This window comes from Dermacentor silvarum, chromosome 1 (assembly GCF_013339745.2).
Source record: "Dermacentor silvarum isolate Dsil-2018 chromosome 1, BIME_Dsil_1.4, whole genome shotgun sequence".
NCBI lineage: Eukaryota > Metazoa > Arthropoda > Arachnida > Ixodida > Ixodidae > Dermacentor > Dermacentor silvarum.
This window is the reverse complement of record NC_051154.1, coordinates 295560262-295573042: the sequence shown is the minus strand read 5'-3', so window position 1 is coordinate 295573042 and position 12781 is coordinate 295560262.

Sequence of the window (12781 nt, the reverse complement as noted above, 5' to 3'; positions counted from 1 at the left end):
TGGGAAATTTGCAGGACCTGTTTAAATTTTATACACAGCCCTGCGCTATCTTGGTCAAAAGGGGCAAGATGACTTACTTGATCTCTACAATGAATCCTGACGAGAAGGCCTGGTTCATCTCGGCTGGAAGACGGCTCGTCTATTTGCACTTCTGAAACCTGGAAACTCCCCTGTAGAATTTTCATCATACCGCCCAATAGCACTGGCCAGCTGTGTGGGCAAGGGGATGGAGACGATAATGCTTGCGCTGCTGGAGTGGTATCTTGAGGACCACAATGTCTACCCAGACGACATGGGATATTTCCGGCGTGCCCAGTTGTCGATTGACAATGTCATCAACCTGGTAACGTACGTACAGCACCAAAAAGGGTGTAAGCGTCTTTTAGAGGGAGAAATAATTGTTCTTTACTTTTTACAAACTACCAGAGTTCTGCTGCTTCTTCTCTAGATAGCTTCATGTTGTGAAATTGATCAGTAATTAGAGTAAACTGATTTGCGCAATGTTCTTTCAAGATATATATTAAAGCCAAAGGAACATCCTGTTTTTGCACTTTTATAATAAACTAGCATGTAGGGTACCAACGGCACATCTGACCATAATTCTAAGACCTTTCGGAATTTTCCTTTCTTTGGCGTAACTAGAGTATATTCTGAAGTGCTGTATGTAGTAAGTTTGCTTCACTGCGTGTTTACGTAATTGAAGAAAAGTGCGAGATTTGTGGTTGGAGGTACTTCCCTTACTGCTTGTTCTTGCGTTTGTTCCGGGCAGTCCTACACTTTGCTTTCGTGGTGAGGTTGGCCTCGATGTCTTGTTGTGTATCTGTTTGCTTATCAGTGCATGTAGGTGTCTGCTCGATAGTGGTGCGGGTTTTTGTGCGCTTTGGTAGTTGTGTGTGTTCAGGTGGTGTTGCTTCCACCTTCACCCTATGAGCAGATGTTTCCTGTTCAGCGACTTCGGTGGAGCATGTGTTGTATCTAGCGTTGAAGGTTTCCCGCGCGTTGTGTTTGGTTTCTTGGGACGGTCCTTTACAATGTGTTCTTCTTGGTTACGTCTCTTTAAATGCATTCCCAATCATGCACTTGGTAACCCTGTAAATTGCTGCGACGCCAGAATAGTTAGGTTGTAATCCGTCCCCAACAATGAAAATGTCGGGGCCGCGGTGTAATTACGCATGATGAAGGACATCTACTTTTTCATGGGAATGTCAAATGTCTAGGACAAAATCATTAACTTTGCGTGTCCACCGTGCATGATCTAGGAGTGTATGTGATTGTTTAATTAGTGGCTTGTGTTTATTATCCTCGCAAGTAGAGCACTGCACGGGATCGGGCTTACCCGAAAGCCCGGGCCCGGCCCGGCCCTTGGGCCGGGCCGGGCCGGGGTAGAGCAGTTCTTTCACGGGCTCGGGCACGGCGTGTGCTTTTTGATTCGGGCCCGGGCCGGGCTCGGGTTCTTTGACGCGGGCCCGGGCCGGACTCGGGCTTTCTGGTGGTGTGCATGTAACGTGCAGCGAGTTATTCTCGGGCGTCTAAACTCTGAAAAACATGTATTTTTCGGTCTCGGGCCGGGTTCGGACCGGTTTCGAGCCGGGCTCGGGCTGCGCTCGGGCCTAAGGTAAAGGGGTCGCGGGCCGGTCCGCGCGGGTAACGTAGATTATTTCCCGGCCCGGGCCGGGCCCGGGTGTCGCCATAAAAGGTTTGATCGGGCTCGGGCGGGCAGCCCAACGTAAAAACGGGTCCGGGCCGGGCCCGCGCTGAAAAAATCGGCCCGTGCAGTGGTCTACTCGGAAGTACTGTTTTCAGGGTGAGTCTGTTGGTCGGCACATCGTTTACCAATCTTTCCATGACCTCTATTGTGTCATCACTTGTATTGCGTGTCAATTTGTTAGTTATGCAATGAATTATAACGTGAGTGATGTCTTGTGGGGGCCATGGCCATGAGTTCTTCAATGTCATTTGTCGTGGCACCGCTCTTAAAGCAGATATGTGGTGCATGTTCGGCGCATGGGAAGTGCTCGTGTGTGTGCTTGTACTGACTGTCGCCGATTAGAGCTAGATGTGCTAAGGAAAGCAAAGGACACTAACGTTGTTCTAGAATTTCTCTCAACATGAAGAGAGAAAGAGTAAAATTAGTCAAGAAACAGGCCAACCTAGACGCGCAGTAAGGGTAAAAGCATACCAATGCATACCACAGGCATTGCCAAATCCTGACTGGGAGCCTACCACTGTCGTAGAAAATATAAGTGTACAATCATTGCATTCTACCTGTGCTAACATATCGGGCAGAAACTTGGAATTTAACAAAGAATCTCGACAGCAAGTTAAAGACAGCACAAAGAGCAGTGGAACGAAAAATATTAGGCGTAACGTTAAGAGACAGGAAGAGAGCGGTGTGGGTCAGAGAACAAACGGGGATAGCCGATATTCTAGTTGACATTAAGCGGAAGAAATGGAGCTGGGCAGGCCATGTAATTCGTGGTATGGATAACCGGTGGACTATTGGAGTTACAGAATGCATACCAAGAGAAGGGAAGCGCAGTCGTGGACGACAGTAAACTAGGTGATGCGATGAAGTTAGGAAATTTGCAGGCGCAAGTTGGACTCAGCTAGCGCAAGACAGGGGTTATTGGAGATCGCAGGAAGAGGCCTTCGTCCTGCAGTGGACATAAATATAGGCTGATGATGGTGATGATGATGATGATCACTCAAGGCAGTACAGCAGAGCTTGTGCTTGTTCTAGAGCAAAACTAAATTATCTTGTGCAGCACCACGTTTGGAGCCATCTTGATTTAGGTTCACGCGGAACTATCCACTTTGTGAGTCCACGAGGCATCGCCGCATAAATGAAATAATTAAATTTTGGAGGTTTTACTTGCCAAAACCAATATATATGATAATACACGCCGTAGTGGGGGCTCTGGAATAATTTCGACCCCCAGGGGTTTTTAACGTGCCCACCATGCACGGTACACGGGAGTTTTCGCATTTCGCCCCCATCGACATGCGACCGTCGTAGGCGGGGTTTGATCCCGCGACCTCGGGCTTAGCAGCGCAGCGCCAAAGCCACTACGCCACCACGGTGGGTCCCACCGTATAAAGAATGCACCATAAGCCTCCTAAAACTGTGCTTGATTTTGAACACATCAGTTAATTATTATAGTTTCAGTGTATCCCACACAACTAATGAGGCTTCAATTTCCTCTAGCTCTAACCGTACGGTCTCCTAGGTATACGAAGGTTTGGCCGAGCTGTTACTGTTGTGCTTCAATGCATAAAACTACGTTTTGTTAAGAAAGTAACTGGAACGCCAATGCATTTCTCCGCAAAGTTCGGGAATTAATATCTCGAAACTGGTGACATCCTGAGAATTCGTTCCAAGTGGATTCGCCTTGCGAACTCCACGAATAGAATTTGTAAATTGCAATATGGGCCATCAGGTAATTAGTTAATTAGGGATGTTTTGTTATTTGTCGAATATGCATTTCAATTCTTTGTGCAAGTAATGGGCGCCTCTTAGAGTAGACTAGGTCATGAACTAGAATTGTGCTAGCTGCCACAGGCAACCTTTAAAATTTAACAAAACGTATTTTTATGCATTGAAGCACAACAGTAACAGTTCGGCCAAACCTTTATATACCTAGGAGACCGTACGGCTAGAGCTACTAGGAAATCGAAGCCTCTTTAGTTGTGTGGGATACATTGAAACTATAATAATTCTGTGATATGTTAAAGTGTAAATCATTATATCAAAATATCATTTCATTTATGCTGCGATGCCTCGTGGACTCACAAAGTGGATGCGCACTCGTCAGCAAATAAAGAAACAGAACTAGTGATTTGATTAGGCAGGTCGTTAATATAAATGATGATAATATGGCGTGTCTTATCATATATCTTGGTTTTGGCAAATAAAACCCCCAAAATTTAATTATTTCATTTATGCGGCGACGCCTCCTGGACTGACAAAGTGGATGCGCACTCGTCGGCAAATAAACAACCAGAACCAGAGATTTGATCTGGCAGGTCGTTAATATAAATGAGGAAAAGTAAAGGAGCCAACCCAGAGCCTTGAGGTACACCCCATTCTAGTGGTACCTCTGGTGAGTCATTGTCATTGATGGTTACATATTGGATACGACTAGAAAGAAAGATACAAATTTATTTGAATATTAAAGGTTCAATATTTAGAAAGCTTAGCTTATAGTTAAGTAACTGGTCATTAACTTTATCAAAGGCTTTGAAAAGTCTAAATAAATACAGTCTGTCGCCAAACCCGAGTTCAAGAACGCATGCAAGTCATTAGTACAGAGGTCAACACACATCTCTAGAACGCACGAATCATGTTCGCCGGACTGCGCTGGCGAATGTGATGGTGTCATGTGGCACAAAATCGGCTGTATATGAGCTTCCGTGCCTAAATTTAAAATTTCCATTGATTTCTCTCGACCAGCTGGTCGGCTTAAGCGTTCGTGGCTGCTCTCGCCCTGGCTGGTGTGTTCAAGACATGTGTGTTGACCTCTGTACATGTTATTGTTGTTTTTCATAAGAAAAATGTTTCCTGGGGTGCTATGCAGGATGCCCCGAGTTTGGCGAAACTCGGGATCTTCACGAGCTCTGGCGACGCCCCAAGATTAAAGAACAAATGGTAACCAGACGAAGTTTGTCCATCGGCACGCCTCCAGTTTCATTGGTTAATCTAGATTCACTCTGGGTGGCTATTATCCCTTGGGCGTTGCCATATGGGCGGTCGACAAACTGGGGCTCACGTGATCATACGGTCGGTGCATGGTCGTGCCTTCTTTCACTTGTTTGTCGTTCCACCGAGTGCAATACAGGCACAAGCAAGTTATAAAATAAATTCATTTAGTACAATAATATTAGTCACATTAACGTGGGTTGTAAGCATTTTAATGTTTCCACGATGTACACGGAATGTGTATTAGACTAATTTGTATTTAAATACGTTTCGCGTTATGCCACGAGGGGATGCTCGCCCCCCTCTTTTTTTTCTGGATTCGATTGGCACGGCTCGATACGTGCTTGCTCTAGCATTTGCGAGCACCGATTGGTGTGCGCTTGCTTTTCTCACTGGGTTTCCAACAGATCGCTCGTTGCTCCTTTGCTCTAGATTGGATTGGTGCGGCTCGCTACGTGCTTGGGCTCCCATTTCCGAGCAGAGATTGGTGTGCGCCTGGTTTTCACACTGGGCTTTTAACAGATCGCTCGTTGCTCGCGCTAAAGAAAAGCTGCGAGTAGCGCACGCATCCAGCTACAAGATGAAGTGAGCGTCGGCTAGCGCATAAGTGGTTTGCCGCGCGCTTACCGTGTAAGCACACAGGAATTCCGGAAAGCACACATACAAGGGTCAGAAAACTACGCTTTATTTTCTTTTACTTTGCGATACACCTCCATACTGGCAAGCGTCGAGTGATGGCTTCTAACAACCGCAGGAAAGAGTCTTTGTAGTGGCTAGCCCGAGCGATCCGTGGCTTCTAACAAACGCAAGAAAGGGTCTTTGCAGCGCACGTGATGTTGACTGCCACCACATGCATCCCAGGTGGGACTCCAGCATCTGTGCAGTTACCCTGTATCCATCGCTGACGAGGGAGCGCTTCACTTTTTGACAATAACTTTCTTTTTTTTTGCGTGTGAACGCCCGTGATGGGGCCACAAAGTTCACGCTTTGGTTGACTGTCTACCAATGTGGATTGAGGCATAGCCCCGTTAGCATCCACTAAATTTGGGATACATTTGTATGCGGCCAATTCGTCACTATGAATAATGGTCCCCGGTTGAACATTGGCTGCAATAATGGCGCCTAGCGTCGCCGCCTTTCGTCGGTCGACTTTGAAAGTCGCAGCACCCCTCTGGTCGCGCAGAACATGCCGAAGACCCATGGGCCCCCAACTTTAACACCGCCGTAATTTTGGCGGCTGGCGGAAAGTTGTCGCCCGTCATTAGGTGGCCTCGATTGTATACTTTTGCTCGCCGCGAAGAAGGCACTCATCAATTTGCGCTATCTACCCGGGGTGCCAAGTGGAGGTCGCGCCAGCAGCTCGTCCCTCGCGACCTTACAGGGGTAGTTTGTCCTGTCGGCGATGGTGTGCTCCTATAGAGGAAACAAGTCGCCGGTCATCTCCTTCAACAGCCATATGTCTGCGCTTTTGCTCACGCAGTACGTGAGCCAAATCATTTGCCGCCTGGAGAGGTGGTCGTTCGGACGGCCGAGGCGGTCCGTGTTGGCGAAGTAACGTCCTTCGCCTCTCTGAACCTGCAGTGCAGCTTTACCGTGTAACTGCGAAAACTGATTTCGGCACCTGTTGCATCGGAAGGCAGCCCGGCTTCCATTCCAATATAATGTGACCACTTCGCCTACGTAGGTTGGTTGGCCCGGGTTGAACCCCAGGTGCTCGAAGGTGCCCCAGTACTCCGATGACGACGCCGGACCTGGCCTGGGGCTAGGGCGCGGTGGACGAGCAGCGCTTGAAACAGGAGAGAGCCGAAGCGATCGCACGAACTTTTCCTCCGCAGCCTAGTCACATCAGTCTGTGCTCGGAAAGCATAATATGCCCGCCACGCAGTCTCCGCAGACAAGGGCGTTCGCCTAACTCGTCACACAGCCAGCGCACTGACGTTTTGGAAAGGCAAAAACGACGCTGAAACTCTACGTCGGTCATGTAGCTGAACGGGTCCAGATGCTCATATTGACGCTTGCCGCCGCTGGATGCGATGACACAGGCTGCTGCTGCCACCGCCATGCTCCCGAGTTTAACTCGAGGGGGTTTTGCGATGTACGAGTTTGGCACGAGTTCGCCTGTTAATCAAAACCATAGGTCACGCCCCGAGCGAGGCATGTAACTCTTGTGCGCGCCCACCACGGTTGGGCCACGCCCAACTTATTTTTCGACAACAGCGACGTGGTGCGGAACTGAGAGGCATTAACAATCTTGACCGGCGAAATAAAACACGCACAACGCACTGTCATCGGTGATGTACTCAGTACCACTATAAAAAAAAAAGCGTCGACTTTCGCTGCCTTATGCATATGTCTTCTTGGGCTGTGATGACCCCACAACACGGTTCATTGCCTGCGTTGTGGCTACGTAGCGCACAGCAAATAATTATCCGCACGTCACTGTAGCTGCTTGCAAGGCGTCGATGCGCCGTGGTAGACGACGATCTTGAGCAGTGCGTAGTGTTTTCCAACGACAACGTATCGCAGCTGTCATTTGAGATGGCTGCTCTGTCAATGATATAGTGCAGCAAACACGGTCAGCGGTCAGCACAAACACACCCAGTGCAATGGCATTTTGTCATCACAAGCACGGCACACTAAACAATTGCAACACCTTCCTGCGTTCGAAGTCTAATTTCCTAACTGCACACAAGAGCCCTCACCCACCAAAATGCGATTGCTGCGCTGTCGTTACGATATCCATCTGCGATCGCTGTTAACCCAGCAGCAGACGCAATCGGCAAGCACATTGGAGTGAACAACACACTCAAATTCTGCGCATATGCGCACGGAGGCACCTTCAATGGGCAAGCGGTGACAAGCGACGAACTGTGTCGCTGGGCAGCACGCTCGTGTTCGCAATGCATCGCGGAGACTTCGCGCACGCAGATAAACTGGTGCATTTTCATTGTGCTGCGTCACTACGGACCCAGAATACCGCGCAGCCATTTTGCAGCGACAGCCGTTGCTCCCGTCTCTATGGCTAAAGTGTCGTTTCAGTTGGTAAAGCGGCGGCCTTAATAGCCGCCGCAGTGAAGCACCTGCGGTGAACAGCCATGCCGCAGCGCTGCGTTGCCATTCCCCTATTAGACAGGGAATGGGCAGATCGTTGTCATGACTGACGTTATCGAACATAGCACTGCATCGCCCCTGGCGACTGCTCACCGCATGAACTCCCTCGTGCGTGTCACCCTCTAGAATGTATCCGCTTGTAAGCTTTCGCCTCACTGTCGCCACTCGCGGCAAAAAAGTACAAAATTTAATAATTCATTATATGTCCGTTTGTCATCACAAGCTTACAGCATTCAAAACAAAAAACCGATACTTTAAGAAGTAAAATGTTGGTTATTTTATTTGTTGTATTTCAACGTATTCGATTGAGGGAAAGTGTAGGTGCAAGAATGCACCGCATGTGCCCTGTTCGCATTCGACGGAGGATAGAAAGATAATGCCCGAAAAAGGAGGCACGCCCTTGACGCGCCCGAGAAAGGCGTGGCAAGCGGATCACGGCAAGTGTGCAGATAGACAGCGGGACAGTGACGGTATTGCTAAATTGCGATAATACGTTGATAACAATACGCGGCGCTGGCGCGTTTTGTTGCGCAGTCCTCTGCGCTTGAAGCCCGGCAGCACTGTGCCGCGCAGGGTGCGCTCATGTTGTCATACGCGGCTTTATCTCGACATTTCTTTTTGCCTGCTGTTATTGCACATTCCTTGCTATCTTCGTTCACTGACTGCCATCGAGCAAACTCGGGTAAAACTCGGGTGAACGAGAAACTCGGCGCATCCTGCATAGCACCCCTGAACCCGTGTTGATGAGGACAACAAATTTTATGATTCATGAAAATTTACAAGGTGAGTGAAAAATATGTGCTCAAAAATTTTGCATAATTTTGACAAAGATTCTATAAAATAATATCAAGCTAATTAATGTGTTGAGATTGCTGTGTTCCTGAGGACATACACAATGCTCTTCAGGAGGAGTGCTACGATGGCTTTTATAACGTTCCTGATAGCCACAGGTCACAATTAAACCTTGTAGCTGATTTTGAGTGTGCGTGCGTGTTTTCTGCCGTTGATTTCTCTTCTTGGAGTGACTGTGGCATCACCTGTCACTCACTTCATCCGGAGTAGCTTGTCAGCCAAATCCCGTTTAACTAACCTAAGTTGGCTTTGAAAGTAATTTCTCTCCGTTCTTCAGCGTCAGAACTGTAGAATTTTTGGCCACGCGGCTTCCTCTCAAAAAGTTCCGTTCGTCAATTGACGCACGGGATCGCAAAAGGTCTAGTTCAGCAGTCGATGGCCTCTGTCAAAGGCAACAACGCGAGCCACAGAAAATCGCATAAAAGGGTCAGTGAATATAAACAGCGCTTGACAACGTGCGACATTTCCTACTTGACTCAAAGCGCAAAACGCGAACGCAAAAACGTTTTTTTCGCTTTAAGTCAAGTACGAATTCTTACAAACTGGCCCAAATTCCCGTTCTTGTATGCGACATTTCCTTTTTGACGTCACTTTCCTTGCACACCCAGCTGGTGCTTTCAATTTCGCTGCACTTTCTGAGCTAGTTCCGGGAGTGCAGCACTTTTGTCCTCGATATTACAGTGCAGACCGCGAAGTCTGCATGCCCCGGCTCTTTTATTTGGCTTCGTTCAAAGCATGTTTTGCACTAATTTGTGGTCCTCCTGCACTCGCTACTTAGGAAGTGCAATCAGCGTGCAAGGTTTCCATAGCAGGCGACATGGCGCAGAGCAAGTTGAATAATGGTGCGAGGCCGTAAATATCTCCCGCTTTGCTTACAACAGTTCAAATAGCTGGCATAAGAATGCGAGGTACGAGCTCGATGCTTGAATGGTTGTGAGGACGGGTTATTAAAGTCATGTGATGCGTAAAAATTGCTTTCGATTGCACGTGTTTCTCTTGGAACGCGTTCGCTGACGGAAAAACAGCACTCATGCACAACGTTCTGTTCTCACGACGTATATAGTACTGTCACAATAGAGATTATTGAGATAACGAAAGGATAATACACCTCCCTTTTGCTACATGCAAATTAGTCGAAAAGCTTAACGATAGAGCTGCGCACTGAGCCGATGGGAGGTGCTGCCAGATTGCAGAAGCATGGCCGCACAGGAGTCAAACTTTGGACAGGCATACCTGGAAAGAAAAAATAATTTCTAGAACAGCGAGGAGCAGCAACAACTCAAAAAATGTCACAGTTTCGCCCTAAGGGCGAAGCAATGAATGCGATAGCAACACAGCAATGTCATACGAAGTAAGGTGAGCGGCTTTCGTAGCAATATGAATTGTAGTAAACATGAGCTGATTAAGTAAGGAGGTGTGCTGCGGCGTAAGTAGACCGACATGACGAGAGACTCGATGACCACGAGAAGGCGCGTGTGAAACGGTGGTGTTGATGAGAAGCGCTTCCCGTGGGCAGCGCGTGCGAAGGGACACATCTGTAGCGCTGCACTGCCGATCCGGGCAGCATTGCATGTGTAGCGTGCGTTGGAAAATGTGGCCCGACTATTACTAACTGAATGAACAAGCGTGGTGTGAGCGCGCACAAACAAACATGAATAGCTCACACTGAATGACTGCAGACAACGACCGTCAAAACTCTGGCAGCAAGCGGATACGCCGCAGCGGCGAACGTACGTGCGGTCTATCGCTTCAACGGAAACTGAGCGCGTAAAGGTCAGAGCCGTGTGGAGATAAGAGACGGTGCGAGCGAGCGACGATCGCGGTTGTTGGCAGCGTAGAAGTGCGCCCCTCCCCCCCCCCCCCCCCCCGCTCCCTCCGGCGCTGGCTTACCGCTTCCTTGCTTGCGCGTGGGAGAGATAAGAGACTGTGCGGACGAGCGACGAGCGCGGTTGTTGGCAGAGAAGTGCCCCCCCCCCCCCCTGCTCCCTCCGGCGCTGGCTTTCCGCTTCCTTGCTTGCGCGTGGGAGATTGAGTGCGTTCGCTCTCCGTGATAGCGCGCGTCCCCGCACGCTTCCGCTGGGGCATACGGCGCGCGGCGAAGATTTTATCTATACGGAACCTCACGGCGACGCCGACGGCGACGGCGACGGCGACGGCAGAAATCCGGTTGAAGTGTCCATATAATTGCTATCGCAATAAAAGCGCCCGTAGAACTAGACGGCGACACCAGCAGACGCCACGACACAATGCGCCAAAAGGAGCGAAATGCGCTGAGCAGACAACAAGGCATGCACTTTTAACGCGATGGCGTTAAGGGCCCCGTGTCGCAGAAAATCTGGTGTCAGTGTCGGTGACGGCATGGATGTCAGCGCCCGTGGCGGAAAAAAATCATCCCCAAACACCCCGACCGCGCAGGCCCTCCGCGTGGCGCAAGGTGTTAGCGAAGGAGAAAATTCTCCCGAACCACCCCGACCACGCAGGCCCTCCACGTGGTGCAGGGTTTTGGTGAACAAAAATTTAATTTCTCACAGTGAAATCCGTCATAAAATGGTAAAGTACGACTTAGCCACAACCTACAGATATGGTGGCGTCGGATTGCAATTTTAATGTACGAGAAAACATAATTCCGTTAAGAGGAAACTCAAACACGAACCCCTTTTCCAGGATTTCTACCATACCAACACGACGCGCTCCGGTAATTTACTTGCGAAAATGCTATCCAGATGGCGCTCGCATCCTCGGCAGGTCAAATGGGGACTTCGCCTGCCTAATGCGTTTTGGAAACGCGCGCGCGTCGGGGCAGTAGCAAACAATTAAAATAATAAAAAAGTTGCTAGGGCCTTCACATTTTAATATAAGACGACTTATGCTGCCCCTGGAAAAACGTCTTTCCAGCAATGCACATCTGTTTAAATGTGAAGCCGACTTTAAGGGGATCGGTGTAAGCTTGGTCTTTGTAAGTTGGCTTTCCCACGTTCTTCGTTGCGGTGAAGCCCACTGAAACAAAAAATGTCACAGTTTCGCCCTAAGGGCGAAGCAATGAATGCGATAGCAACACAGCAATGTCATACGAAGTAAGGTGAGCGGCTTTGATAGCAATATGAATTGTAGTAAACATGAGCTGATTAAGTAAGCAGGTGTGCTGCGGCGTAAGTAGACCGACATGAAGAGAGACTCGATGACCACGAGAAGGCGCGTGTGAAACGGTGGTGTTGATGAGAAGCGCTTACCGTGGGCAGCGCGTGCGAAGGGACACACCTGTAGTGCTGCACTGCCGATCTGGGCAGCATTGCATGTGTAGCGTGCGTTGGAAAATGTGGCCCGACTATTACTAACTGAATGAACAAGCGTGGTGTGAGCGCGCACAAACAAACATGAATAGATCACACTGAATGACTGCAGCCAACGACTGTCAAAACGCTGGCAGCGAGCGCATAGGCCGCGCAGCGGGCGAAGGTACGTGCGGTCTATCGCTTCAACGGAAACTGAGCGGCGAATGCACGGCGCATAAAGGTCAGAGCCGTGTGGAGATAAGAGACGGTGCGGTCGAACGAACGACGAGCGCGGTTGTTGGCAGCGTAGAAGTGCGCCCCCCCCCCGCTCCCTCCGGCGCTGGCTTCCCGCTTCCTTGCTTGCGCGTGGGAGAGATAAGAGACTGTGCGGACGAGCGACGAGCGCGGTTGTTGGCAGAGAAGTGCCCCCCCCCCCTGCTCCCTCCGGCCCTGGCTTTCCGCTTCCTTGCGTGCGCGTGGGTGATTGAGTGCGTTCGCTCTCCGTGATAGCGCGCGTCCCCGCACGTTTCCGCTCGGGCATACGGCGCGCGGCGAAGATTTTATCTATAGGGAACCTCACGGCGACGGCGACGACGACGGCAGAAATCCGGTTGAAGTGTCCATATAATTGCTATCGCAATAAAATGTGATGCTCACGGGGCCCGATAACGCTATCGCGTTCGACTCTTAAAGGCGCAGCTTAAGCGTCCTCCAATTTTTCTATTCGTCTTTCGAAATAGACGTGCAGCGCTAGAGCAGGTGCTGCGCTTGAAAATTTGGAATTGGCACTGCACTCTGCCGCACTCGCACACGGTACCGCAATGGAACTAGTGTGGCAACGGCAACCAAA